This window comes from Lepidochelys kempii, chromosome 5 (genome assembly GCF_965140265.1).
Source record: "Lepidochelys kempii isolate rLepKem1 chromosome 5, rLepKem1.hap2, whole genome shotgun sequence".
Lineage (NCBI taxonomy): Eukaryota > Metazoa > Chordata > Testudines > Cheloniidae > Lepidochelys > Lepidochelys kempii.
In genome coordinates this window covers 2,413,753-2,439,387 of record NC_133260.1, presented here as the reverse complement: position 1 = coordinate 2,439,387, position 25,635 = coordinate 2,413,753, and the positions used below count along the sequence as shown (strand labels likewise).

Here is a 25,635-nt window from a genome sequence, read left to right as displayed (position 1 = left end):
GGCAAAAAATTCAGACATGACCCATGGTGGTAAGGAATTAAGCAGAATTCCTCTCCTGGTCAGGTCCCCCCTCTGATTGGCCAATGACATCAGCTTCCATCCTCACTTATTATGTTTTCAAACAAGCACCTTCGTGCTCTCTCCTTTGCTGTCCCTCATGCTTTGGAGGAGCTTTCTGCAAGCATCCACAAAGCGGCTTCTTTATCTTCCTTCAAACTCTCCTTTGCTGTGGTGCCTACAAACAACCTGGCAATGTTTAGGCTGCTGGTGCGCTGAGACCATCACCTGACCACGACTGTCTCAGGATTTCTTCATACTCTCCTACCTATCCATCTATCGTCTTACACTTGGACTGTACGTTCTTCGAGGCAGGACCTGCTACAATGGGGTTCTCGTCCACAGCTAGGGCTCTCTGGGGTGCTACAGTTATACAAATAATATCCACCAACTCTAACAATACAGAGAGCCATGGGAGGACTATAGAGACTTTGGGAAAGTGATCTCAGCACAACTCATCTTCTCAGAGATCCTTCCAGCATTGAGGGCAGGTGAAGGCCTGGCAACTCAGCTGGTAGCTGAAGAAGGGTTTGGAGTCAAGGAGCATTGGCTTCCCTTCTACGGTGAGAGAAAAACATCCACTTGACCCAACGTCCAAGATTCAGGAGCGACCTGCCAGCTTGAGAAAGGAGAAGGGGTCAATCCAACCTGTGGGGGCTGTACAATAAACGCAGGGCAGAGAGAAAGCTGGGAATGAAACAGAAGTGGCTGCATGAGGGTAAGGAAGGAAATGAGCAGCAAACAGTGATATCCTCCGAAGACACCAAGAGCTGGGGCGAGAACAGGAAGAGCTCAGGAGCTCTTACGGAACAGGGGGAGGATCTAGTTGGTCTCACATGGCCTGGAAACGGGGGAAGGGCACAGGCAAGACACAGACAAAGCTACTACCACTACTCCTTCCTAACTGACCACAAGAGAAGAGGCAGATCAGCCATCAAGGGCAGACTGTTCCTCTTCCCAGTTTGCCAGCAAGCCAACAGAGCTGAGCAGAAGTGCTAGACCCAGGAGTGCTGGTTTGACGCGGTTTCCACCATATCCAGGGTTCACAGTTTGGTTCAATGGCTCTCAGCACCCCCACTGTACAAATTGTTCCAGCACCTCTGGAGCGGAGGGAGTCCCAGCTCACACAGCAGAGCCCAAAGCAGATTTCTCACCACCAGCTGGAAGCGCCAGAGTCTCAATACCGTGTTGTTCTCCATCCTCCCGGCTTTCCTTAGAGCAACAATTCTCAAACTTGAGCAACCCGAGGACCCCCATTTTGACTTAAAATTTTTTTAAGACCTCCAACCGCCCCGCTCAGTCCCAGGCCCCTCCCGCCCATTTCCCACCCTTCCCCACTTCTTTCTGCCCCATTCCCCGAGCACACCCCATCCCCACTCGTCCCCCTCCTGAACAGCTGTTCCCCGGTGTGCAGGAGGCATTGGGAGGAAGGAGAGGAGTGGATCAGCAAGGCCTGCAGACCCCCTGGAGTACCCTCGCAGACCCCAGTTTGAGAAACACTGCCTTAGAGCAATGCTCCAATGAGAGAGGAAAAGAAAACTCTCCCCAGAGGGGACAAGAAACAAGCTGAGTCAGTGACAAAGCTGAAATGCATCTATAGAGCTGCCCTAGGTGTTAAAGGAACCTGGAGCTTCAGCCAAGGAACTGTTGCTGCAGCTCCCTGCAGCACAGGCTCCAGAGAGCAGCTAGCTCGCAGGAGACTTCTGAACAGCCAGGCCCAGAGAGACAGCTCCCCAGACCCTGCGCACACCACAGCTACACAAAAATATATGGAGCACTCGAGCCAGGAGAGTCTAGGTATGAGAAAACACAGGACCCTAGCAGTAAGCCAGCGAGGAGACAGTCAGGGAGCAGGAGCAGCTCCTTTGCTCCTCTGTCCGAGACCTTGTGGTGACCGGATGATGCTTACCAGGGGCCACCACAGTCTAATGCAAGGCCAGCAAGACCTAGACTTTTGAACAGATACCGTGCCTGTGGATAAAGTGTAGTGCTCTGCCCATCCAGTTTCTGAACTAAGGACAGTCACAACATACAGACTAGGTTTCAGAGTAGCAGCCGTGTTAGTCTGTATTCGCAAAAAGAAAAGGAGTACTTGTGGCACCCTAGAGACGAACCAATTTATTTGAGCATGAGCTTTCATGAGCTACAGCTCACTTCATCCGATGCATTCAGTGGATGAAGTGAGCTGTAGCTCACGAAAGCTTATGCTCAAATATACAGACTAGGGTGACCAGACAGCAAATATGAAAAATTGGGATAGGGGGTGGGGGGGGTAATAGGAACCTATATAAGAAAAAGACCCAAAAATCAGGACTGTCCCTATAAAATCAGGACATCTGGTCATAGAATCATAGATGGTCACCCTAATACAGACTGTGGCTGCCCTTATTGCAATATGGACTGTGGTTTTCAAGAGACTACAGATCCCAGCATGCAATGGGGTAAACTAGGCAGCTCAGATATTAAAATGAAGCATTGCATGCTGGGACATGTAGTCTCCAGTAGAGCTCTCTGGCGGCTCCTGAAAGACTAACCGATTTATTTGGGCATAAGCTTTCGTGAGTAAAAAACCCACTTCTTCAGTTGCATCTGAAGAAGTGGGGTTTTACCCACAAAAGCTTATGCCCAAATAAATCGGTTAGTCTTTAAGGAGCCACCGAACTCCTTGTTATTTTTGTGGATACAGACTAACAGGGCGACCCCCTGATACAGAAGAGCTCTGTGGATCTTATACTAGACATGCGCCAGAATCACCCCTGCTTTACCGCTATTCGGTGAACTGAAGCTAAACAACAAGGAAATAAGGTTTTATGAGCAAACTTCATCATTCCAATCCCAGAGCCCTTTCGAAGGGAACACCTTAGACTATGGCACGACAGCGACACCCCAGTGCTGATTTTTCACACTTGCTGTCTGGTCACCCGATCAGATGGTGACAGTCTTCAGTCACGACCAAGCAAAGCTGAGTTTGAACTTGTGACCTTGAGGTGAAAGGCCGCATGTCCCATTCCCAGTTCTGAAGTGCATGAACCAGATAACTTCAGCAGCAACAGTGAGGACATAACCTGATTAGCAAGGCCTGGAAACAGCACAGCTCATTTCAAGTCAAATCCAGTTCTTACCTGCAGCCTCTGCTCAAGGGAATCAGATCACCACAAAACCCTGTGAAAGAAAAGCAACACGAGTCTGTATGGAAGCTACAAACCCTCTCCTCTCACCACTGCCTCCATTCTTGCCTCACCTCAAAATCCCCCCTGAAAGTGCTTCACTCCCCCATGATTGGGGTTCATGTACTCCACCCCAGTCCACCCCCAGCCTCGCCATAATCCTGGGAAATTAGTGTGGGGGCAGGAAGACTGTGTAATGCATGAACTCCTCCCTGCAGATTCTGTGTAGGTGCTCCCCATCACCACCTGATTTGGGGGTTCACCCCTCAAAATCTGATTCATCAGATCCCCACACTCCTCCATTTGGGGTTCACCCAAGCCCCATTACCGCCAGGGGCCTCCCCCCTGAGGACAGGGTTCACCCCAGTCCCATTACTCCCCGAGGTGTTGTCCCCCCCGACGGCAGGGTACACCTCAGCCCCATTACCCCCCTCCCAGGTCACCCCTGACCACAGAGCTCACCCCAGCCCCATTATCCCCAGGGCGCCAAACCAGGCAGGGATCACCCCAGCGCCATGACCCGCCGGGGTCTCACCCACCAACGGCAGGGTTCACTCCAGCCCCACTATCCCCAGACCTCACCCCCGCCCCCAGGCGGGGTTCACCCCAGCCCCATTATCCCCAGGCTTTACCCCGCCCCCAACATCAGGTTCACCCCAGCCCCACTATCCCCAGACCTCGCCCCCCGCAGACGGGGTTCACCCCGCCCCATTATTCCCAGGCGTCACCCCTCCCGACATCAGGGTCACCCCGCCCCATTATTCCCAGGCATCACCCCTCCCGACATCAGGGTCACCCCGCCCCATTATCCCCAGGCGTCACCCCCCCCGACATCAGGGTCACCCCGCCCCATTATCCCCAGGCGTCACCCCCCCCCCCGACATCAGGGTCACCCCGCCCCATTATCCCCAGGCGTCACCCCCCCCCCGACATCAGGGTCACCCCGCCCCATTATCCCCAGGCGTCACCCCCCCCCCCGACATCAGGGTCACCCCGCCCCATTATCCCCAGGCGTCACCCCCCCCACATCAGGGTCACCCCCCCCCGATATCAGGGTCACCCCGCCCCATTATCCCCAGGCGTCACCCCCCCCCGACATCAGGGTCACCCCGCCCCATTATCCCCAGGCGTCACCCCCCCCCCCGACATCAGGGTCACCCCGCCCCATTATCCCCAGGCGTCACCCCCCCCCCCACATCAGGGTCACCCCGCCCCATTATCCCCAGGCGTCACCCCCCCCCACATCAGGGTCACCCCGCCCCATTATCCCCAGGCGTCACCCCCCCCACATCAGGGTCACCCCCCCCGACATCAGGGTCACCCCGCCCCATTATCCCCAGGCATCACACACACACCCCGACATCAGGGTCACCCCCCCCCCGACATCAGGGTCGCCCCGCCCCACTATCGCCAGACCTCGGACCCCCAACCGCGTCTCTTCTTCTTCTCCCCCGGCCCGGCCCGGCGCCTCTCTCGGGACCCACCGACTCCGGCTCCGCAGCGCCCGCTGCCCGACGCCGACTGCCGAGCGCCGCCGAGAGGCTCCCCCAGCCGCTTCCGGGTCCAGACTCAGGCCCCGCCCCTAGTCCCGCCCCCTCTCCCTGACTGGCGGTTTTGACGCTGCGTGAGCCGGGCGCGGAGCCAACTCGGCCGCGCAGCCAATGGCAAGGCGCAGGGTGGTGACGTATACGGATAAGCCCGGCCTCTGCCCCGCCTCCTCCACGTGCGGTTCTGTGATGACAGCGGGGAAGGGGCGGGTCCAGGGCGAAGCGGCTCCTCATTGGTGGGAGGCCTAAGGGGCGGGTCCAGGGCCCGAGGGCCGAGGAGACGGCAGCGAACCCTGACCTTCACCGGGTGACCCTCCCCCCGCCCCCGCCCGCCCCTCCCCCTCCCCCGCCCCCGCCCGCCCCTCCCTCTACCCCAGCCCCTCCCCCCGCCCCCGACCGCCCCTCCCCCTCCCCCAGCCCTTCCCCCTCCCCCCGCCCCCGCCCGCCCCTCCCCCAACCCTTCCCCCTCCGCCCGCCCCCGCCCGTCCCTCCCCCTCCCCCCGCCCCCTCAACCCCTCCCTCTACCCCTCCCCCCGCCCCCTCAACCCCTCCCTCTACCCCAGCCCCTCCCCCCGGCCCCGACCGCCCCTCCCCCTCCCCCAGCTCTTCCCCTTCCCCCCGCCCCCGCCCGCCCCCTCAACCCCCCCTCTACCCCAGCCCCTCCCCCTCCCCCAGCCCTTCCCCCTCCCCCCGCCCCCGACCGCCCCTCCCCCAACCCTTCCCCCTCCCCCCGCCCCCGACCGCCCCTCCCCCCGCCCCCTCAACCCCTCCCTCTACCCCAGCCCCTCCCCCCGCCCCCGACTGCCCCTCCCCCTCAGCCCTTCCCCCTCCCCGCGCCCCCTCAACCCCTCCCTCTACCCCAGCCCCTCCCCCCGCCCCCGACTGCCCCTCCCCCTCAGCCCTTCCCCCTCCCCGCGCCCCCTCAACCCCTCCCTCTACCCCAGCCCCTCCCCCCGCCCCCGACTGCCCCTCCCCCTCAGCCCTTCCCCCTCCCCGCGCCCCCTCAACCCCTCCCTCTACCCCAGCCCCTCCCCCCGCCCCCGACTGCCCCTCCCCCTCAGCCCTTCCCCCTCCCCGCGCCCCCTCAACCCCTCCCTCTACCCCAGCCCCTCCCCCCGCCCCCGACTGCCCCTCCCCCTCAGCCCTTCCCCCTCCCCGCGCCCCCTCAACCCCTCCCTCTACCCCAGCCCCTCCCCCTCTCCCCGCCCCCGACCGCCCCTCCCCCTCCCCTTCCCCCCGCCCGCTCAACCCCTCCCTCTACCCAGCCCCTCCCCCCGCCGCCGACCGCCCCTCCCCCTCCCCCAGCCCTTCCCCTCCCCCCGCCCCCGACCGCCCCTCCCCCTCAGCCCCTCCCCCTCCCCCCACCGCCCCTCCCCCTCCCCTTCCCCCCGCCCCCGACCGCCCCTCCCCTCCCCCAGCCCTTCCCCCTCCCCCCGCCCCGACCGCCCCTCCCCCTCAGCCCCTCCCCCTCCCCGCGCCCCCTCAACCCCTCCCTCTACCCCAGCCCCTCCCCCCTCCCCCTCAGAGCCCCCTTCCCCTCCCCGCGCCCCCGACCGCCCCTCCCCCTCCCCTCCCCTCCCCTCAGCCCTGACTGCTGCTCTCCCTACCCTAATCCTTCCCCCTCCCCCTCCCCCTCCCCCCAGCCCCTGACCGCCCCTCCCCCTCTGCCCCGACCGTCCCTCCCTCTACCCCAGCCCTTCCCCCTCCCCTGACCGCCCCTCCCCCTCAGCCCCTGCCCCTCTGCCCCTGACTGCCCCTCTCTCCACTCCAGCCCTTCACTCTCCCCACAGCTCCTCCACCCCTCCCCCTCTGCCCTTGACTGCCCCTCCCCCTCTTCTGCCCCAACCCTTCCCTCTCCCCCAGCCCCTCCCCCCATCTACCACACCCCTCCCTGCAGGACCCCCTCCCCTTCCCCCAGCCTCTCCCCCCGACTGCCCCCCCTTCCCCGCCCCCAACCACCGCTCCCCCTCCTTGCAGCCCCTCCCCCATGCTGCCCCGACCGCCCCTCCACCTCCCCTTCCCCATGAGCCCATCCCTCTCCCTGCAGCCCCTCCACCACCTGCCTCCAACCTCCCCCTCAACTCCAGCCCTTCTCTCTTCCCACAGCCCCGCCTTGCCCCGAATTCCTACTCCCCTACCTCCAAACAGAGCGGCCTGGGGGAGCCCCACTCAGCTGGGCTCAGGTGCTGGAGCTCCCAGGTGAACCTGGTCGGCCTAGGGGCTGGGCTGGGCTCCGCCTGGCAGGGGGGAAGGGAGCTCCCTGGGGCAGCCTGGCTACTAGGCTGACCAGGTTCATTTGGGAGATCTACCCCCTAACGCCCCTCCCCACAGTGGGGTTCGCCCCACCCCCATTATCCCCAGGCTCCTCCCACCCTCATTACCCCCAAACTTCTACTTCCTCCCCCATGGTGGGGTTTGCCTCACACACATTGCCTCCAGACTCCCTGCCCCCTCCCCACGGCAGGGTTCACCCCAGTCCTATCAGCCCTGGGCTCCCCACCCCTCCCCATGGCGGGGTTCACCCCAGTCCCATTAGCCCTGGGCTCCCCCCCTTTAGTCATCTCTTTTCCAAGGTGAAAAGTCCCAGTCTTATTAATCTCTCCTCATATGGAAGCCGTTCCGTATCCCTCATCATTTCTGTTTTCCAATTCCAATAGATCTTTTCTGAGATGGGGCAACTACATCCGCACGCAGTACTCAAGGTGTGGACGTACCATGGATTTATACAGAGGCAACATGAGATTTTCTATCTTATTCTCTCTCCCTTTCTTAACGATGCCCAACATTCTGTTCATTTTTTAACGGCCGCTGCACATGGAGTGGATGTTTTCGCAGAACTCTCCACAGTGACTCCAAAATCTTTCTTGAGTGGTAACAGCTAATTTAGACCCCACCATTTTCTATGTATAGTTGGGATTACGTACAGCAGCTGTACAGCTAAGGACAGTTACTGGGCAGAAATATGCAAGCAGGGAACAGCTTTACTGGTTACATGCTCTGCTTCGGGGCCTGATCCAACGCTTATTGAAACCAGGAGAGAGACTGCTCATAAGGTCAGTGAGCTTGGAAACCAGCCCTAGAAAAATAGCCCCCACAGATGACAAGCACTCAGCCCAGTGCTCTAGATAGATAAGGTTATAGTCAAGAGATTGCAAATACAAGAACTTTCTCAGAATTGCTGCTGTCAAATGATAAATGCAACTAATACTGTCTCTCTCCTGCATGTTTGTAGAGCATCTAGGAAAAATGGAGCCTTGATTACTTCACTGGGGCCTCTGCTGTAGGATAAATAATGTTTAGCACTTAATGCTGCCCCTTAAAAGGAAATATTTAGATATCAAAATAGCAAAAATACCCTGAAAGCCTTCTCTGTGGGTCAGAGTTAAGGATATTGTGCTGTGGTGAAATATGCATTTCTTTGTCCTGGATAAGGATAATACGTTCATGTTTATTGGGTGGGCAGTGTAAGGTTTGTGACATCTGTAGTTATTAATTTCTATGCTTCTAAATGCTTGGGTTTCGTGGTGATGTAATGGGTGAGTAAGCTGTTGTCAACTAAGGTTGCTAAGTGACTTTTTTAAAAACATGTTTTTGGAATTAGGACAGGATTAAGGAGACTGGCTTTAAAAGCCCATTTTAATGGGATGGGTGTGACTGCTGAGTTACATCTCCTGGCTTTGTTTCTGGGCCCTTTGTTTCCTCTTCCTGAGCACACTGTAATTAGCACTGTATCCCCTCAGCTGCCTGTGGCCCTCACTGTGCTGATCTTCCCAGGTCTTTCTGCACTTTGCATTCCCCTGTTGCTTGGTTGCTCCCATTCTCATTCTGGTGCCATCCACAAATTTGATCCTGGTTGACTGTATGTTGCGCAATTAAGCAAACTAAGCTGCAGCCACACAGGGAGCAGGGAGCTGCTTGGGAGCATCTGCAAACTTTGAGGGACAGGAAGAGTCATTCCTTAAAGCCTGACAGCTGCTCCCCGGAGCCCATTTACTGTGGAGTACTGTGTTTCTCCAGGACAATGTAGCCGGGGCAGCGTGTGCTTCCGCTTTCAGGCTGTTGCCAGCAGGGCTTCCCTTCGAAGGGCACATTTGGTGAATGACGCCATCCTGATGAGTTCGTCACTGGGTTAGAACCGCCCTGGAGCTGCCAGCACAGCCCTGACTGGCCTCACTGAGTCTTTTGGTGGGGTTGGGCGGGAGTTGCTCAGCCGGTTCTCCGGACCTGCCCTCCTGGCTTGCTGTTCCAGAAACTCATGCTGTAGGTTGTAGAAGGAGGGGATCTCCTAGACCAGGGGTGGGCAAACTTTTTGGCCTGAAGGCCACATCGGGTTTCTGAAATTGTATGGAGGGCCAGTTAGGGGAGGCTGTGCCTCCCCAAACAGCCAGGCCCCCGCCCCCTATCCAAGCCCCCCCGCTTCTCACCCCCTGATGGCCCCCCGGGACTCCTGCCCCATCCAACCCACCCTGTTCCCTGATGGCCCCCCGGGAACCCCTGCCCCATCCACCCCTCCCCCTGCTCTTGGTCCCCTGACTGCCCCCAGACCCCCACCCCTAACTGCCCCAAGCTGCCCCACACAACCTCCCTCCTCCTTCCTGACTGCCCCCCAGGACCTCTGCCCATCCAACCACCCCTTCTCCCTGACCACCCCCGGACAGGCAGCCGTGCCATGCCGTGCAGCACAGAGCACTGGGTCAGGCCGGGCTCTGCAGCCCTGCTGCCCAGAGCATTGCGCTACGTGGCGGCGTGGCTGCAGGGGCGGGGGGACAGCTGGGGAGGGGCCGGGGGTGAGCCTCCCGGGGCAGGAGCTCAGGGGCTGGGCAGGATGGTCCTGCGGGCTGGATGTGGCCCGCGGGCCATAGTTTGCCCACCTCTGTCCTAGACGACCTGATCAGCTGCTCTAGAAAGGGCTGAAACCACAGAGGCTTGTGCCTTAGGCCTGGTCTGCCCACAGTTCTTGTACCAAGGGGTGATTCTTTTATTCAACTCAACAGTTAAATCAGCACATAGTTAACTACTGCCTGTTAGTTTGTTTGGTGGTGTGCTTGCTTGCCACGTGCCCTCTTGATTGAACTGTTTAGTGTGCTCCTTTTGGGGAGCTCTGTGCCCAGCGGCCTGCTCCACGAGGTTAAGCGCTTCCTAAGGAGGCTCTAGCCTGCCTTCCTTTGATCCCTGATCCCTTTTGGGTTGCTGGACAAGGGGGCGAGGCTAACGCTGGAAGAATGGGGGTTTAAAAAGCCTGCTTGTAAGCAACCAAAGGAGCTAGCAAACAGGAGAGCTTTGTGAGGGGGTTTGGAGAGGGAGCTGGAGAGCCAGATAAACGTAATAAACATTCTCTAAACTTAGGCCAATAATGCCTCCCAAACAAAGCACACATAAAGAACAATAACCAAAACCAAACAAACAGACCTCTGCAAGTCTAATAAAGCAGGCAGGAGTCCAGCAGCAGAGTGGGGGCAGTCCAGTTTATTGCGCTGAATCCCGCATGTAGAATTATCTGCCTTGTGGGCAGGTGCCGTTTGTGTGTGCGTTCAGTGCAAGCAACTCATTGCCCTTCAGAAACTGAGTACAGGCGGGGCTGAACTGGAATAGCGAAGGGAGATGGAAAAGTACATAGACAAGACTTTACAGGACACAGTAGAACAGTCCCACCAGTGGTCTGACAGCCTCTGTGCTGCTGAGGAGAATGAAAGTCTCGGAGAAGGAGAGCATCACATTGGTGAAGAGGGAAATTATTCCAGTTGGGAGTCTCCTTCCAGATGATGTCGTGGTATCCTCTTGCAGTGAGGGTACCTCACTTATTAGGAAGAGACAGGAAATAGTAATGGGATTTGATCATCAGAAGCATAGATAGCTGGGATTGCGATCATAGAATAAAAGAATCACAGAATATCAGGATTGGAAGGGACCTCAGGAGCCAATCTAGTCCAACCCCCTGCTCAAAGCAGCACCAATCCCCAATTAAATCATCCCAGCCACGGCTTTGTCAAGCCTGACCTTAAAAACCTCTAAGGAAGCAGATTCCACCACCTCCCTAGGTAACCCATTCCAGTGCTTCACAACCCTCCTAGTGAAATAGTGTTTTCTAATATCCAGCCTAAACCTCCTCCTTGTTATGTCACCTGGTACCACTGAGAACAGTTTAGATCCATCCTCTTTGGAACCCCCTTTCAAGTAGTTGAAAGCAGCTATCAAATCCCCCCTCATTCTTCTCTTCTGCAGACTAAACAATCCCAGTTCCCTCAGCCTCTCCTCATAAATCATGTGCTCCAGCCCCCTAATCATTTTTGTTGCCCTGCGCTGGACTCTTTCCAATTTTTCCACATCCTTGTAGTGTGGGGTCCAAAACTGACGGACGGGGGCTTCACCAATGCTGAATAAAGGGGAATGATCACGTCCTCGATCTGCTGGTAATGCTCCTACTTATACAGCTCAAAATGCCATTGGCCTTCTTGACAACAAGGGCACACTGTTGACTCATATCCAGCTTCTCGTCCATTGTAACCCCTAGGTCCTTTTCTGCAGAGCTGCTGCCTAGCCACTTGGTCCCTAGTCTGTAGCAGTGCATGGGATTCTTCCATCCTCACTGCAGGACTCTGCACTTGTTCTTGTTGAACCTTATCAGATTTCTTTAGGCCCAATCCTCTGATTTGTCTAGGTCCCTCTGTAGCCGATCCCTACTCTCCAGCATATCTACCTCTCCTCCCAGTTTAGTGTCATCTGCAAACTTGCTGAGGGTGCAATCCACACCATCCTCCAGATCATTAATGAAGATATTGAACAAAACCGGCCCCAGGACCGACCCTTGGCGCACTCCACTTGATACTGGCTGCCAACTAGACATGGAGCCATTTATCACTACTCATTGAGCTCGACGATCTAGTCAGCTTTCTATCCAGCTTATAGTCCATTCATCCAGCCCATACTTCTTTAACTTGCTGGCAAGAATACTGTGAGAGACCATATCAAAAGCTTTGCCAAAGTCAAGGAATAACACGTCCACTGCTTTCCCCTCATCCCACAGAGCCAGTTATCTTGTCATAGGAGGCAATTAGGTTAGTCAGGCATGACTTGGTGAATCATGGCAATTAGGTTAGTCAGGCATTCACTTGGTGAATCCATGCTGACTGCTCCTGATCACTTTCCTCTCATCTAAGTGCTTCAGAATTGATTCCTTGAGGACCTGCTCCATGATTTTTCCAGGGACTGAGGTGAGGCTGACTGGCCTGTAGTTCCCAGGATTCTCCTTCTTCCCTTTTTTAAAGATGGGCACTACATTAGCCTTTTTCCAGTCCTCCGGGACCTCCCCCGGATCACCATGAGTTTTCAAAGATAATGGCCAATGGCTCTGCAATCACATCCGCCAACTCCTTTTGCACCCTTGGATGCAGCACATCTGGCCCCATAGACTTGTGCTCGTCCAGCTTTTCTAAATAGTCCCGAACCACTTCTTTCTCCACAGAGGGCTGGTCACCTCCTCCCCATGCTGTGCTGCCCAGTGCAGCAGTCTGGGAGCTGACCTTGTTCGTGAAGACTGAGGCAAAAAAAGCATTGAGTACATTAGCTTTTTCCACATCCTCTGTCACTAGGTTGCCTCCCCCATTGAGTAAGGGACTCACACTTTCCTTGACCCTCTTCTTGTTGCTAACATACCTGAAGAAACCCTTCTTGTTATTCTTAACATCCCTTGCTAGCTGTAACTCCAAGTGTGATCTGACCTTCTTGATTTCACTCCTGCATGCCCGAGCAATATTTTTATATTCCTCCCTGGTCATTTGTCCAATCTTCCACTTCTTGTAAGCTTCTTTTTTGTATTTAAGATCAGCAAGGATTTCACTGTTCAGCCAAGCTGGTCGCCTGCCATATTGACTATTCTTTCTACACATCGATGAGCGGGAGAACCGCAGAGTGACTTGCCTGCCAGGTGCAAAGGTTGTGGGGCTCTCAAGACATCTAGATAGACTTATGTGCAGTTCTGGGGAGGAGCCTATGGTCGTGGTACATGTAGGTACCAATGACTAGGGAAGGATAGGAGAGAGGTTCTGGAGGCCAAATTTAGGCTGCTGGGAAAGAGATTAAAATCCAGGACCTCCATGGTAGCATTCTCTGAAATGCTTCCAGTCCCATGCGCAGGGCCAGTTAGACAGAACTGCAGAGTCTCAATGTGTGGATGAGACGATGGTGTAGGGAGGAGGGGTTCAGGTTGATTAGGAACTGGGGAACCTTATGGGAAAGGAAAGGAGGAGCCTATCCAGGAAGGATGGGATCCACCTAAACCAGAATGGACTCAGACTGCTGGCATGTCAAATTAAAAAAGTCATAGGGGTGTTTTTAAACTAAGGGCTGAGGGAAAGCTGACAGTAGACGAGGTGCAGTTCAGACAGACACATCCCTTAGGAGAGGATTTATTGAAGAAGATGCTCTCTACCCTACTAAAGAGGAGAGTGCAGTTGATAAAGTACAGTTAGGAACTGAAGAGAAACAGTCAAATGAAAGACAGACCCATTTGGGTGTTCCATTTTAACAAGTCTGTTCATAAGTCTGTTCTCTATCCCATTTATTTGATCAAATTAAAATAACAGCCCGATAATGCAAAGTGGAAAAGTTCTGGTGGTCCAGTTATCAACTGGAATAGTGAAATAGTTCTTAAATCTGTGGCTCCCAACTTTATGCTCCTCATTTACTTGTATTAAATTCAAGAACATCACTGTATCCTACCTTTAGTTTGAAGTCAAGCTGTGGGATAACAGGTAGCAGTAAGCGAGGATCAATGGCAAAAAGCTCTTGTATTAGATCAAATACATGTTCTGACAAGTCACTTACTGAAGATTTTCCCAGTACCACACCCTCGTTAAAAAACTAGAACACACACAACCACCAACCAACCAACCAAACAAACAAAGAAGCAAACAAAAAATGCTTTTATTTTTTGCATTCTTTACGCATTTATCCAAGTACTGAAATTTTGTGGTTTTAAAAAGTATTCTGCCGATCATGTACTGGGCAAGAAAATGGCAGATGAAATTCAGTGTTGATAAATGCAAAGTAATGCACATTGGAAAGCATAATCCCAACTCTACATAGAAAATGATGGGGTCTAAATTAGCTTTAACCACTCAAGAAAGAGACCTTGGAGTCATTGTGGGTAGTTCTCTGAAAATATCCACTCATTGAGCAGCGGCCGTCAAAAAAGGGAACAGAATGTTGGGCATCATTAAGAAAGGGAGAGAGAATGAGACAGAAATATCCTATTGCCTCTCTATAAATCCATGGCACGCCCACATCTTGAATAGTGCATGCGGGTGTGGTCGCCCCATCTTGAAAAAGCTACATTGGAATTGGAAAAAGTACAGAGCAAGGTAACAAAAATGATTAGGTTTACGGAAAAGCTTCCATATGAGGAGAGAGTAAAAAGTCTGGGACTGTTCAGCCTAGAAAAGAAATGACTAAGGGGGTGTGTGAGAGAGCTGTATACAATCGTGACGGGTGTGGAGAAAGTGAGTAGGGAATTGTTATTTATGCCTTCATGTAACACACAAACCAGGCGGTCACCCAATGAAATGAACAGGCAGCAGGTTTAAAACAAACAAAAGGAAGTATTTCTTCACACAATGCACAGTTAACCTGTGGAACTCATTGCCAGGGGATGTTGTGAAGGCCAAAAGTATAACTCAGTTCAAAAAAGATAAATTCATGGAGGACAGGTCCACCAATGGCTATTAGCCAAGATGGTCAGTGGTGCATCCCATGCCCTGGGTGTCCCTAAATCTCTGAGTGCTAGAAGCTAGGACTGGACGACGGGATGGATCACTCCTTAAATTGCCCTGTTCTGTTCATTTCCCTCTGGGGCACCTGGCATTGGCCACTGTCGGTAGACAGGATACTGGGCTAGATGGACCATTGGTCTGTCCCAGTATGGCCGTTCTTATGTAAAATCCACACTGTGAACTTGATTTACTGATATAAAGGTGCCTTATATCAGTATAGCTTATTCTCCCAAATGGGGATAAGCTATATCGTGTTTATCCCGGTATAATTGCATTCACACTAGAGGGTTGTATCCCTTTAATTGTGCAAGTGTCAAACCAGGATAGTTAAAGTGGTACAAAAGCTGTGTGTGGACGAGCCCTTGAAAGAGGCTGAAAGCTGCCATGTAAAAGCGACCCATACTTGCTTCTCAGCAGCAGGAGAGGGAAGCTGGAGGGTGGTGGGCAATGAGGGAGGATGAGGAGATGGGAGGTCCATGGAGAAGCTAAGTATCCAAGGGGGGGTTTTGAGGGGTTAGAGCACAGGATGGGGACAGATCTTGAACCGCCTCTTACTGTAGTCCCAAGGAGTCAGCTGTTCTTTGGGGGTTGGGTTCCCTGATGCACCCCTTCCTCTCTCAGTCTCTAACCCTTTGTACAGCCTCAGCCTTCCAAGCGTTCCAAGCAGGGTTCATTCCTGGAGCTTGTCCCTCTGCATGGACACTGCCCTTCCAGAGACGTGACCTGCTGCCCCATAGTGACCAACTCACATTTCAGAATTTAACTTGGTAGGCCAGGACTAGACAAACAAGTAACCACTCACTCCTGTGGGCTGGACAGGGTCAGTGCCCCCTGCCCCTCCAGTGTCTATAGGCTACACCCAAAGAGGAGGTGTCTTTAGGAACCACTGGCCTCTGTAATGAAAAGTATGGCTCCTGCAGCCACCACTCTGCCCTAGAGCCAGCACGGTCCCCACCTCTCTGGTCTTCATTCTTCTCTGAGCATGAGGCTGGTGGTTGCATCCAGCACTGTCCCAGCAGAGCCAATTTGCCCAGCTGAGGTGGTGGCTCAGGGACAGTGCTTCTGTCTGGAGAGCTCAAACTCTTAGCCACCAAGCTTTGGCTGTCAGCTTTCCTACAACCAGGGACCAGCCCCCAGAAACAACGTCATGGGCTCTCCCTGCTTTCTGTCAGTAACCCTGACACAGTTGGGCTGAAACCACACGAATAAGCTGCCCCTGGCTTCATTGTGGGGCAACTGGCAGGATTTAATGGCCCAAGGGGCAAATATGGGGTGAGGCGTGATCAACATTTGTTGCCAGAGACAATACAGCCGCTTACCAAGACAATGTGCAACTCCCTGCAGTTATAGTAACTCTCTAGCATCACCTAATTCCAGACAATTTGACATAATTTAATTTCCTGGTGATGGCGAGGGGCAGCTGGAAAAGGGGTATGTGGAATTGCCAGTTGGGATGAAGGGATTTGCATCTAATCTGACTAACAAAATTCCAGGTCCCAGTCAGAGTCATTAGGATTCAGAATGGGAAATGAAAAGGGGCCGTGCTATAGCCCAGCTCTGCCCACAATCCCAGAATTCCCCACACCACAATTTGTCCTTTTTTTACATTATTGTGACAAACACTCATTACTGCAGCTGGCAGTGCTGCTGGGCAAGAGGCAGCCCCTTTCTTCACTCTTGCCTGTAATAAGAGTGTGGTTTACAAAAGAGCAGTGGCAGATTCCAAGATTAAGATCCCACACAGTTTGGAAGAACTGGGCAGGCTACTGGCTCGGAGGCTATAAAGTGGCTGTAAGGGCCTCTCAGGGCAGGCAGAAAATATTTAGGGAATAGTCCAAGATTTAGCCACAGTTCCCAGACTGTATAATCAATACAGTAAGTCTGTGTGCACATCATACTGCCATCTTCTGGAAGAATCAGAACTGACCACATGTCCTTGTCCCTTTGCTGCGAACAAGTGGGGAGGATTTTCCTTCAGTTCAAGCGACCAGGGCCTGTGTGTGTGGAGCAGGAGGATTCCCACCACTTCTGGGAAGGTTGGAGTGGCCCTGGTGTGCGGCTGGCCCTGCTCGTGACGTGCTAGCACGCCAGTGAAATGCACAGGAACCCCGTGCTCAGTGCAGCTGGCTGGAGCATGCTGCTGTTCTGGTCCTGTGCCCTGCCCCCTGCTCTGCTGCACGAGGCGGCTTTGGGGAAGCACAGCGGGTGCCTTGCCTGTCGCTCTGGTGCTGGGTCTCCTCTGCAGGGCAGGAGCAAGGGCTCTCTCCTTTCATGTCACCGGTCCTGTGATTTCCCAGCGGTGCTGATCGCAGTGACCACGTGGGGGCGCCTGTCCCCGGGAACAGCCTTGTGTTCTCACCCAGGACAGCTAACACAGGCGCTCCCACGGGGAAATCCTGGTGCAGGGGAGACAGTGGGTAGCTTTAACGCTTGTCAGTGGACTGAGCTGCAGACTAGAGGGAGCCTAGACCTGCCACTCACGTGGAAAGCCCCACACTGCCTTGTGTGAGCCAGCAGTTTCTCTGGGCTAGCTAGCACCAGATAAGAACGCCCCTCTTTCCCAAGTGGGGACAAGGCCAAGGAGGCCAGGGGAAGCAGAGGGGGAGCAGCCGGGCACGCAGGAGCTGGGCAGCTCCAGCTGGAGGAGTGTCCCTGTGGGGAGCGGGTTGATGAGTTGATCACTGTGTAGAACAGCTCTCCCGGCTGCGTTGGCTGAGGGGGAAGGACCTTTGCCTTGTTCAGTGCAGGGGGGTTGTGCTGTCGGGGTTCTAGCCTGTGCACTGTGTCCACAAACCACGGCAGAGACTGACCTGCTACCGAATCACCCCACTGGGGCAGCTGATGCAGCCTCCTGCCCCCAGCACTCTCGGATGGGGACAGCTGTGAGCCTTCGCTTGCTGTTTGGTGGGCCCTGTGAGCTGACCCTGGTGGGTCCGTCCGGTGCCTTGCCGGCAGGTGTCCACACGTCACAATCTCCACCGGTGCTGCTGGCAGCATCAGCAAGGACAGAATGGGCCCTGGAGACCGAACTCCTCTGCCGGGCCAGCCGTGGTGGGAGTGCCCTGGAGCGGGGCACAAGGCACCATCCCTCCCTCACCCCCTGCTCGCCGGTCTCGATTCCCCGCTGCGGCTCAGGCTGCTCCTTTGCTCCCAGATTTTTCTTCCTTTGTGTTGGGGGTGAGGGGAGCCCCGCTGTACCTGCTGCTGAAAACAAAAGGGAGGAGCAGATGAACTCTGTTCGCTGCCTGAGCCCGTGTCTGCCCCAGCGGCCACGCTGCGAGGAGGCCGTGCTTGTCAGCGCTGCCTGGAGACATCCCCTCCCCGCACACAGACTGCCCCGCAGCCATCAGGCCAGGCCAGGTGCAGGCAATCAGTGCTGGACAGCAGCGAAAGGCAAACATCCCCTTGACGTCAGCCGCGCCCTGAGGTGACAGAGGCTCCTTGTCTGTGTTGACAGGCAGAGGCAATAGATCCCCATGCAGAATAAACAGAACTGCCGCCAAGCGCCAAGGACTTCGCCCCGTTCCCTTTCACCTTTGGCGTGCCAGGGCACAAGACGGGATTCTCCATGGCTGCCGCATGGCTCTGGGGACCTGGGCGTTGGCTCTGCGGGTCGGCTGACGCGCTCCTTTGCCCCTTCAGGGGTGTGTACGGACGTCACCCGCTGGTACTACTCGGGCTGCTTCGCGGCCTGGCCAGTTCGTGAGGCCTCGCAGTCACACGCAGGCACCAGGGCGTTACGGTCGCATTTATTCCTTTGTTACAGAGCATCAGAGTGCACTGGAGGCTTCCTGCAGCCTTCGCTCCTCGGCCCAGGCTCCCCGTCTGAGCCCCACCTTCTTCCCGTCCCTGGCCCAGCGATTACCACCCAGGTGCTCAGCAGCCCCCGACAGAAAGGTTCAGGGCCTCCAGCTGGGCCTGCCGCCTTCTCCAGGCTGAGAGCACTGTCCCCAGGGGGTATTTCCTGCACTGCTGCACACACCACCTGGCCGTGAGTGACTGGGCACGGCCACAGCTTTGGCCACATCACCCGTGTGACTCAGTGGCCAGCTCAAAGCCCAAGGCTTGACCTCAGAGGCCTATAATGAGCTACCACAGGGTTCCCCCCATGGGAATAGTTTGTGGGGGCAGGTGGGATGTTACCTCTCCAAACTGGGCCGGCCTTATGGGTGGGTGACCACCCAGGGCGCTGTGTGTGTGTGTGGGGGGGGGTTAGGTTCAGCGTATTTAACTTAATGCACCAGAATGGGCCCCTGCCACTAGCCCCCTGACCTCCTCCTCACCCCCCTGCAGCCCAGGATGATGGCTGTTTGGCGGCGCCGGTGGAGCCCGCGCTGCCGTGTGTCTCTGTGCAGCGTGGCAGGGAAGCAGGAGCCCAGCAGCCCGTGTCCCCGGCCCCAGGAAATCCAGCAGGGGCAGCCGCAGCCTCAAGGCCAGCTGTGGCAGCCGGTTCCAGAGCAGCTGCAGCTCCCACGCTCAGGTCACCACAGCAGACAGCAGCAGGGGATGCCCCACTAAGCCAGCCAGTCCCCTGCCCCCCTTGCAGGACCGGCTGCCCAGGTAATGCATAGCCCGTTGCAGCACCCACCACTCCAGACCGGGGAGGGAGCCAGCGAGGCAGGGGAACTTGGCTTCAGCGTGTGTGAGCCATGCCGTGTGTGTGTGTGTACGTCGCTGGGTCAGCCCCTCTCACACGCTTCGCATTGCTTGCACCCTCACGGACAGGGACACACCCAGACACACGCACAACGCCACTCGCTTATCCGGTCTTGGCATGAGGGGCTACACCCACATAACCAACGGGAACGGAGACTGAGCCCTCAGGGTCCCTGGGCGAGACCCGGACAAACACTGGGCCAGTGCTAACCCCATGGTGGCCCAGCACTGCAAGCCTGGGGCAGGCATGGAATTTGTCCCCCACAAGCGGCTCCGTTGGCTTGGCTGGAGCTCCCCTGCCCCGAATATAGTCGTCAAACGAGGCCTACGTTCCCCTCTCCCGCTGCCGCAGCCTGGCAAACGCTGGAGATAACGCGTTCTCCGTCAAGGCTGGCACTGGGCGGGGCCGAGCTGGAGCCGTTCAGAGCACCCGGCAGGACTTGCCTTGCCACAAAAGCCCCCATAGCGAAAGACGAAGCGTTCCAGAAAGGAGAAAGAGCTGCCAGGCCTGGTGGGGGTGGGGAGCAGGGGCTGCTCCAGAGCCAGCCATGGGCAGCTGGGTGTGATCCTTTAGCGGTGACTGCGGCACTGGGCCCGTCACTGGGTTATCGGAGTCTGCCAGGGACGCCCAGGCTCCCCCCGCCCAGCGTGCAATCCATGGCCTGCTGCAGCTGTTCCAGAGAGGGGAGCAGCATCAGCTTTGCTGGCATGGGAGGAGAAAGGGCTGGAGAATACGGTCGGTGACGCTTGGTGTGGTTACCGAAGGGCCTACGTTGGCACTGAGCTCTCTGGGTTGGGGGTCTGCAGCTCTCAGCGCACAGTCCTGGGCACTACGGAACAATACGCACGAGTGGCGTGGCCAGACAGCAAGTGTGAAAAATCAGGACACTTTTTTTGAGGAGGAGGAGGGGCGGGTATACTGGCCTATGTAAGACAAAGTCCCTAACACTGAGACAGGCCTGATAATATCGGGACATCTGGTCACCCTGCATATGAGTTCGATGAACCTGGACTGGCCAGTAGGAGACCTTCGTTACCGGCCTGCTAGTGTATTTATTGCCTTGAGCTGCGTACAGGTAATAGGCTGACCAGATAGCAAGTGTTAAAAATCGGGACAGGAGGTGGGGGGTAATAGGTGTCTGTGTGAGAAAAAGACCCAAAAATCGGGACTGTCCCTATAAAATCGGGACATCTGGTCACCCTAGCAGATAATGGCTCCGGGGAGAATATGCCATCGTCTCAGAGGGCCCAGTCCGCCCGTGCTCTGAGTTCTTCTGGAAGTCTGGCCCATGCATGTCTTTGCCTGAGAGCAGAGGCTCCCAGATTGGCCCGGACGCCTGGGCCCTTTCGGGATGGTGTAATACTCTCTTGTGGCTGCAGGTGGCAGCATGTTCCAGTATATTTTGACTAGGTCTGTGTATCTGAGGGCCCCTTGGGGAACTCCTCATCGCTTTGCTGTGCGGGCACAGGGCCTGCAGACCGATCTGCCCTGAGCATCTTGCTGCAAAGTACTGCTCCCCCGCCTCTGCTCTGCCTGGAGCATCACAGGACTCTGCGCAAGGCGCACTCTCCGTTAAAGACAATGGGGTGGGGGGTGGGCATGTGTGCACAGAAGGGCTGGGGAGATGCTCTGTCTGGACTGGCCAAACTGGCCCGGAGGCTATAAAATTGGTGCCTGGAAGTGGAGGGAGACTTGCACTGCAGCCCAAACTCCCCACAGCCAGCCCCGGGGAGCCCCCTCCCCCCATACGGGGAGCCCTTTGTCACTTGACTTGGTGCAGTCGCATGTGTTTTCCCTGGGCTGGGATGTCCTGGCTGGGCCCAGCCAAGGGCCGTGCGGGCTGCTTGCCAGGAGCCTGAGGCTGGCGCATACGTGGGAGCAGAGCACAGCTGTCCTCTGGCAAAAGGCAGTGCAGACCGCGGACCCTACAGCTCCTGGCACGCAGTGCTCCCACAGCGCCATCCGAGCGGAGACGCCTGGTGCACCTGCTGCCCACCACGAGGCAGGCTGGCTTACCCCCGGCCTTGTTGGGCTTGGAAACCCCAACGGGTCCTGGCTGGGTATGGCCGAGGCCTCCCTTCGGAGCTGCATGCTCTCTGATGCCATATGCCCTGGGGGGGGGGGTGACCCCATAGGCTGCTTTGGCGGTGGTGACCCCCACCCCCGGAATGAAACTGTCCTCAGAGCATCCGCCTCAGCCCAACCCCCCTCACTTGTGTTCCCAAGGGGGCTTTGATGCTATCTACTGGCTGCAGGGGCTCTGCTCCCCACCTTCCCCCTCGAGCCGTTCTGTGACTCCACTGGCCCTGGCCTTTCATCACAGCTGCCTCGGGCTTGTTTTGTGCTATAGCTGCTGAGGGGAGCCTTTATCAGTGAAATTGGCGGGGGCGGGTGGGGGGGATAGAAATCGGGGCTCCACGCTGCAGCCCCCAAACGCATCGTTCCCCACAGGGAACGCTGCAGGAGCTCGGGTTTCTGCTTCTGCTCTGAGCTTGGCTGGGGTCCCTCCCGCAGCGCACTCTGGGATTCAGCTTCTCCGTGCACGAAGAGTCTTGTGCACAGGGACATTCCACCAGCCCCGGGAGGATCTTCCTCCTCAGGCATTTGGTCCCGGGAGCTCCCAGGGCCCAGCCGCTGCATGGAAAATTCTGCCTGTGGAGGGCAGAGCTGAAGCCAGGGTGGCTCCTGTGCAGCGCCAGGCACTGAAATGTGTGAGCTGGTGAGATGGCTCCAGAGAAAGCCATTGCCTCAGCCAGCAAGGCCCTGCCCAGGGCACCATTTCAGATTCCAAAAGCTACTTGGGCACCTGAAAACTTCCTTGGTTTTTTTTTTTTTTTTTTGCAGATGACAACTTCGATACAGTGCTCCTGGCAGATAATAATTTCTAATTCCTATATAAAGAAAGAACATTAAATAAACATTAGCCCCACTCAGCTCTAATACTTGTTCCGACATCTTGTGGCAATGCACTTAACGGACACTGGTTAGGTTTAAAAAAAAAAATTTATATTCTTACTTTGTTACTAACTCCTGAATACAACCATTGACACAATTGTAGAAAAGCCTAGGTGACTTTCTATCACTTTTTTTGCAGTTCGTCAAGCTTGGAATAGATGATTTAACTTTTGGAAACATCCTACTAGGGCAAGGCACCTTGAGTTTATACTGCACCTGCCTGGGGCTGGAGGGGTGTTACCTCACTACACACAACAGACTAGAAAATGACTTTAAACAGGAATGAAACTGACATTTTCAAGTCACTGTCACAGGATTGCCAACCCCAAATGTTCAAAAATCAAGAATCAGGCTCACGAAAAATCATGAGATTATGTAAAAATACTAGATTGGGTGTTCTTTTTGCTTACATTCTGCTTTTTGGGACTTTAAGGGGCACTGGGGTCACATTTTGAAGCTTTCTCCACAGCCACGATGGCTAGAAACTTCATTTTTCTTTAAAAAGGAAGGCTGAAATCATCACCTATTGCTTGACTCCAGGGGCTGGGGCTTTAAGGAAAACAATAATCATGAGAGTCATGACAAAATCATGAGAGTTGGCAAGACTAGTTATTTTCCAGAAGGCTCTTAAACACAACACTAAAGTGACTGAGTTGAAGTTTTCACAGGAGAATATTTTAAATCAAACACCAAGAAAATTCCATGTTTTAAAGTTGGGAAAAAAATTGAGACTTCTGCGGTCTATCAGGGCAAATGGAGGCAGGAAAGGAAAATAAACAGGCACAGGAGCTCTGGGCAGCTCTTCCTTTTGAAAGGAAGTTGGAGGGTCAAATCTTCTAGTCCTTAATCAAGTAAAACTTCTATTGTCACCAGTGCCTTCACCCAGAGATATCAGCATCACAGTGAACATGTGATAACGTGTGGTCAATAACTATACACTTCATACTTAAATATCTAAGCCATCTTATACGCATTGGCTCCAGGACTGGATTTTCTGGCATATTCTGAACAGTGCTGAGCACATAGATCATGCCCAGTGAATAAACACAAATCATGACAATAATGGTCATTTTTATGGACTCTTTTCAGAGTAGCAGCCGTGTTCGTCTGTATCCACAAAAAGAACAGGAGGACTTGTGGCACCTTAGAGACTAACAAATGTATTTGAGCATAAGCTTTTGTGGGCTACAGCTCACTTCATCAGATGGTCTGTAGCCCACAAAAGCTTATGCCCAAATAAATTTGTTAGACTCTAAAGTGCCACAAGTCCTCCTGTTCTTTTTATGGACTCTGTGGATGCAATTTCTGTTCTTTGTTATGGAATTGGCCTGAATACAGCTGAAACCCTAAGAATTTGAGGCATAAACACATCGGATACTCATATGACACTTTCTTATTCCTTCCTTTTCTCAAACTCAGAACAAAAAAGGACCAAGCAAAATGGTTTTCAGTTAAAATCTAAAACTGCACAGCAGGTATTGCGGTACAACCAGGCTGGGGCAGAACCTGCCACCCCTGGGAGTTAAGTACTCACCTCTCATCTGATTCTCATTCTCTTTCTTTCTTCAGCCTTCCTGACCTCTGTGCTGCTTTTGATACCGTCAGCCACGACATGGATCCCAACGATCTGGGGCTGTGGGCTGGCAGCTCGGGGGACGGGCCGTGCCTTGGTTCTGCTCCCATCCACCAGAGGCCTCTTTTTTGCAGCATGCAGCAGAGAGAGCGGCTGGTCCAGTGGATCGGGAGCTAGCCCTGAGAGACCTGGGTGCTACTCCCCAGCCCCCCCGGACTTCCTGTATAACCTCAAGTCAGTGCCTTAGGGACAGAGCTTCAAAGGTTTTTAGGCACCCAAAGATGTAACTGGGCATCTAGTGGGGTTTATAAAGCACCGAATCTTCTCGGTGCTTTTGAAAATCCAACTAGGTGCCTAAACAAGTCTTTGAAAGTCTAGCCTTTAGTCTCTTTGTGCCTCGGTGCCCCATCTGTACAATGGGGATAACAACCCTGCTGTACCTCACCGAGGGGCTGCGATGTGAGGTGCTCAGATACTACAGTGATGGGGCCACATAAGTACCACAGATAGCGTGGGATCTTCTCTATGCCACTGCTAGCCCTCCCCTGGGTTAGCCCCTTCTTTTCACCTGCGCCCCTCACATCTCCTTCTGTTCTGAATGTAACCTTGGCTCAGAGGACTTGGCTGTATTTCTTCTGAGTCCCCTGTGTTCAACTCCCACCCGGCAGAGGGATTCCTGTTGTACAGGTTTCAGAGTAGCAGCCATGTTAGTCTGTATCTGCAAAAAGAAAAGGAGGACTTGTGGCACCTGAGAGACTAACAAATTTATTAGAGCATAAATGAGCTGTAGCTCACGAAATCTTATGCTCAAATATATTTGTTAGTCTCTCAGGTGCCACAAGTCCTCCTTTTCTTTCTGTTGTACAGGTTCACTTCCAGATCCTTAATTTAATTACCAGCCTTTTCTTATCTTAATCACCCTGCCACTGTTTGTAAACAAAACATGGACTCCTCCCTGCCCCAGGGGCACCAGCTGGGAGAACACACAATCCATACTTGTTGAGAGCTCTGCCTGGGAGCACACCTCCTGTATGAAAACGGGGGGGGGGGGAGGGGGGAGGTGGGCAGCCCCCCACTGCCCTACCTAATTGGTGTCCTTGGCCCTGCCCTCCAGGGATTCACCCCATGCCTATGACCATGGTGGGCAGGGCCTGACCATCCCGCCCCCCATCTCCCAAGATGCTCCGACAGCCCTTCCCTGAATCCCCATGCAAGGGGAGGGGGAAACTGAGTTTAACCCCATGGTTACCAGGGAGTGCAATAATCCGGCTGTCACGGTTGCAGGACTAATTGTATCTCTGAGTGCACCCCTTGTGCCTTCACCTCTTCTGGGTGGAGTCATGCCCTTCTCCCACTCAGGTTGGACCTTGGGCTACTGCACCCTGTGTATCCAGTGGGGCTCGGTCCCTGCAGTTCCTCCCTTCAGGAGTCTGTGGCCAGTGGTGAACACCATGACCCGGCAGCTTCTTACACCAAACTATGGTTTAATCTGAACAGCAGGAACAAAGCACAAGAGGAAAAGGATTTTAAAACAGTCTGTGCGCAGGTCCCCCTTCCCAAAAGCCCTGCCGCCTGTAGTGGGAGTCTACAGAGACCTAGCTTCTTCAGAAACCTCCAGCTGTGTCCGTCTGTTCCCAGAAACAGCTCCCCAATGCCCTCTCTCACCTCCAGACAAAGAGAGGCTTTTTAATGGTTTATGGTCCTGTCCGCCTGTTGGCTGCCAACACTGGGAAAACAAGCTGTGTAACGTGGCAGGCACGCAGCTCATAGGAACTTCACAGGTAATAGCTCAGGTGTTGTCTCTTAAACACCTGGACGTGTTTCAAGGGAGGTGCTTTATCTTGAGTCATTGTTTTGCTGTCCTGTTTTTTTCTCCATAGCCCTGTTGATTTCACCTGTACATATAGTCATA

At 54.8% G+C, this 25,635-nt stretch overlaps 1 protein-coding gene across 7 annotated transcripts in view; it reads right to left on the bottom strand.

Annotated features, from left to right (window-relative positions):
* Window positions 1-4,783, bottom strand: part of ATOSB (atos homolog B) — a 72,096-nt gene extending 67,313 nt beyond the window's left edge. For 6 of the 7 annotated variants that reach the window (XM_073343309.1, XM_073343308.1, XM_073343316.1 and 3 more), the window contains exons 1-2: window positions 4,641-4,783; window positions 3,180-3,219 (exon numbers count right to left, since the gene is read on the bottom strand). The gene's annotated coding sequence lies outside the window, so the exon portion shown is untranslated. The remainder of the gene's footprint in view (window positions 1-3,179; window positions 3,220-4,640) is intronic. The other variant, XM_073343311.1, reaches the window with a different exon arrangement.
* Between the last annotated feature and the right edge of the window lie 20,852 nt (window positions 4,784-25,635).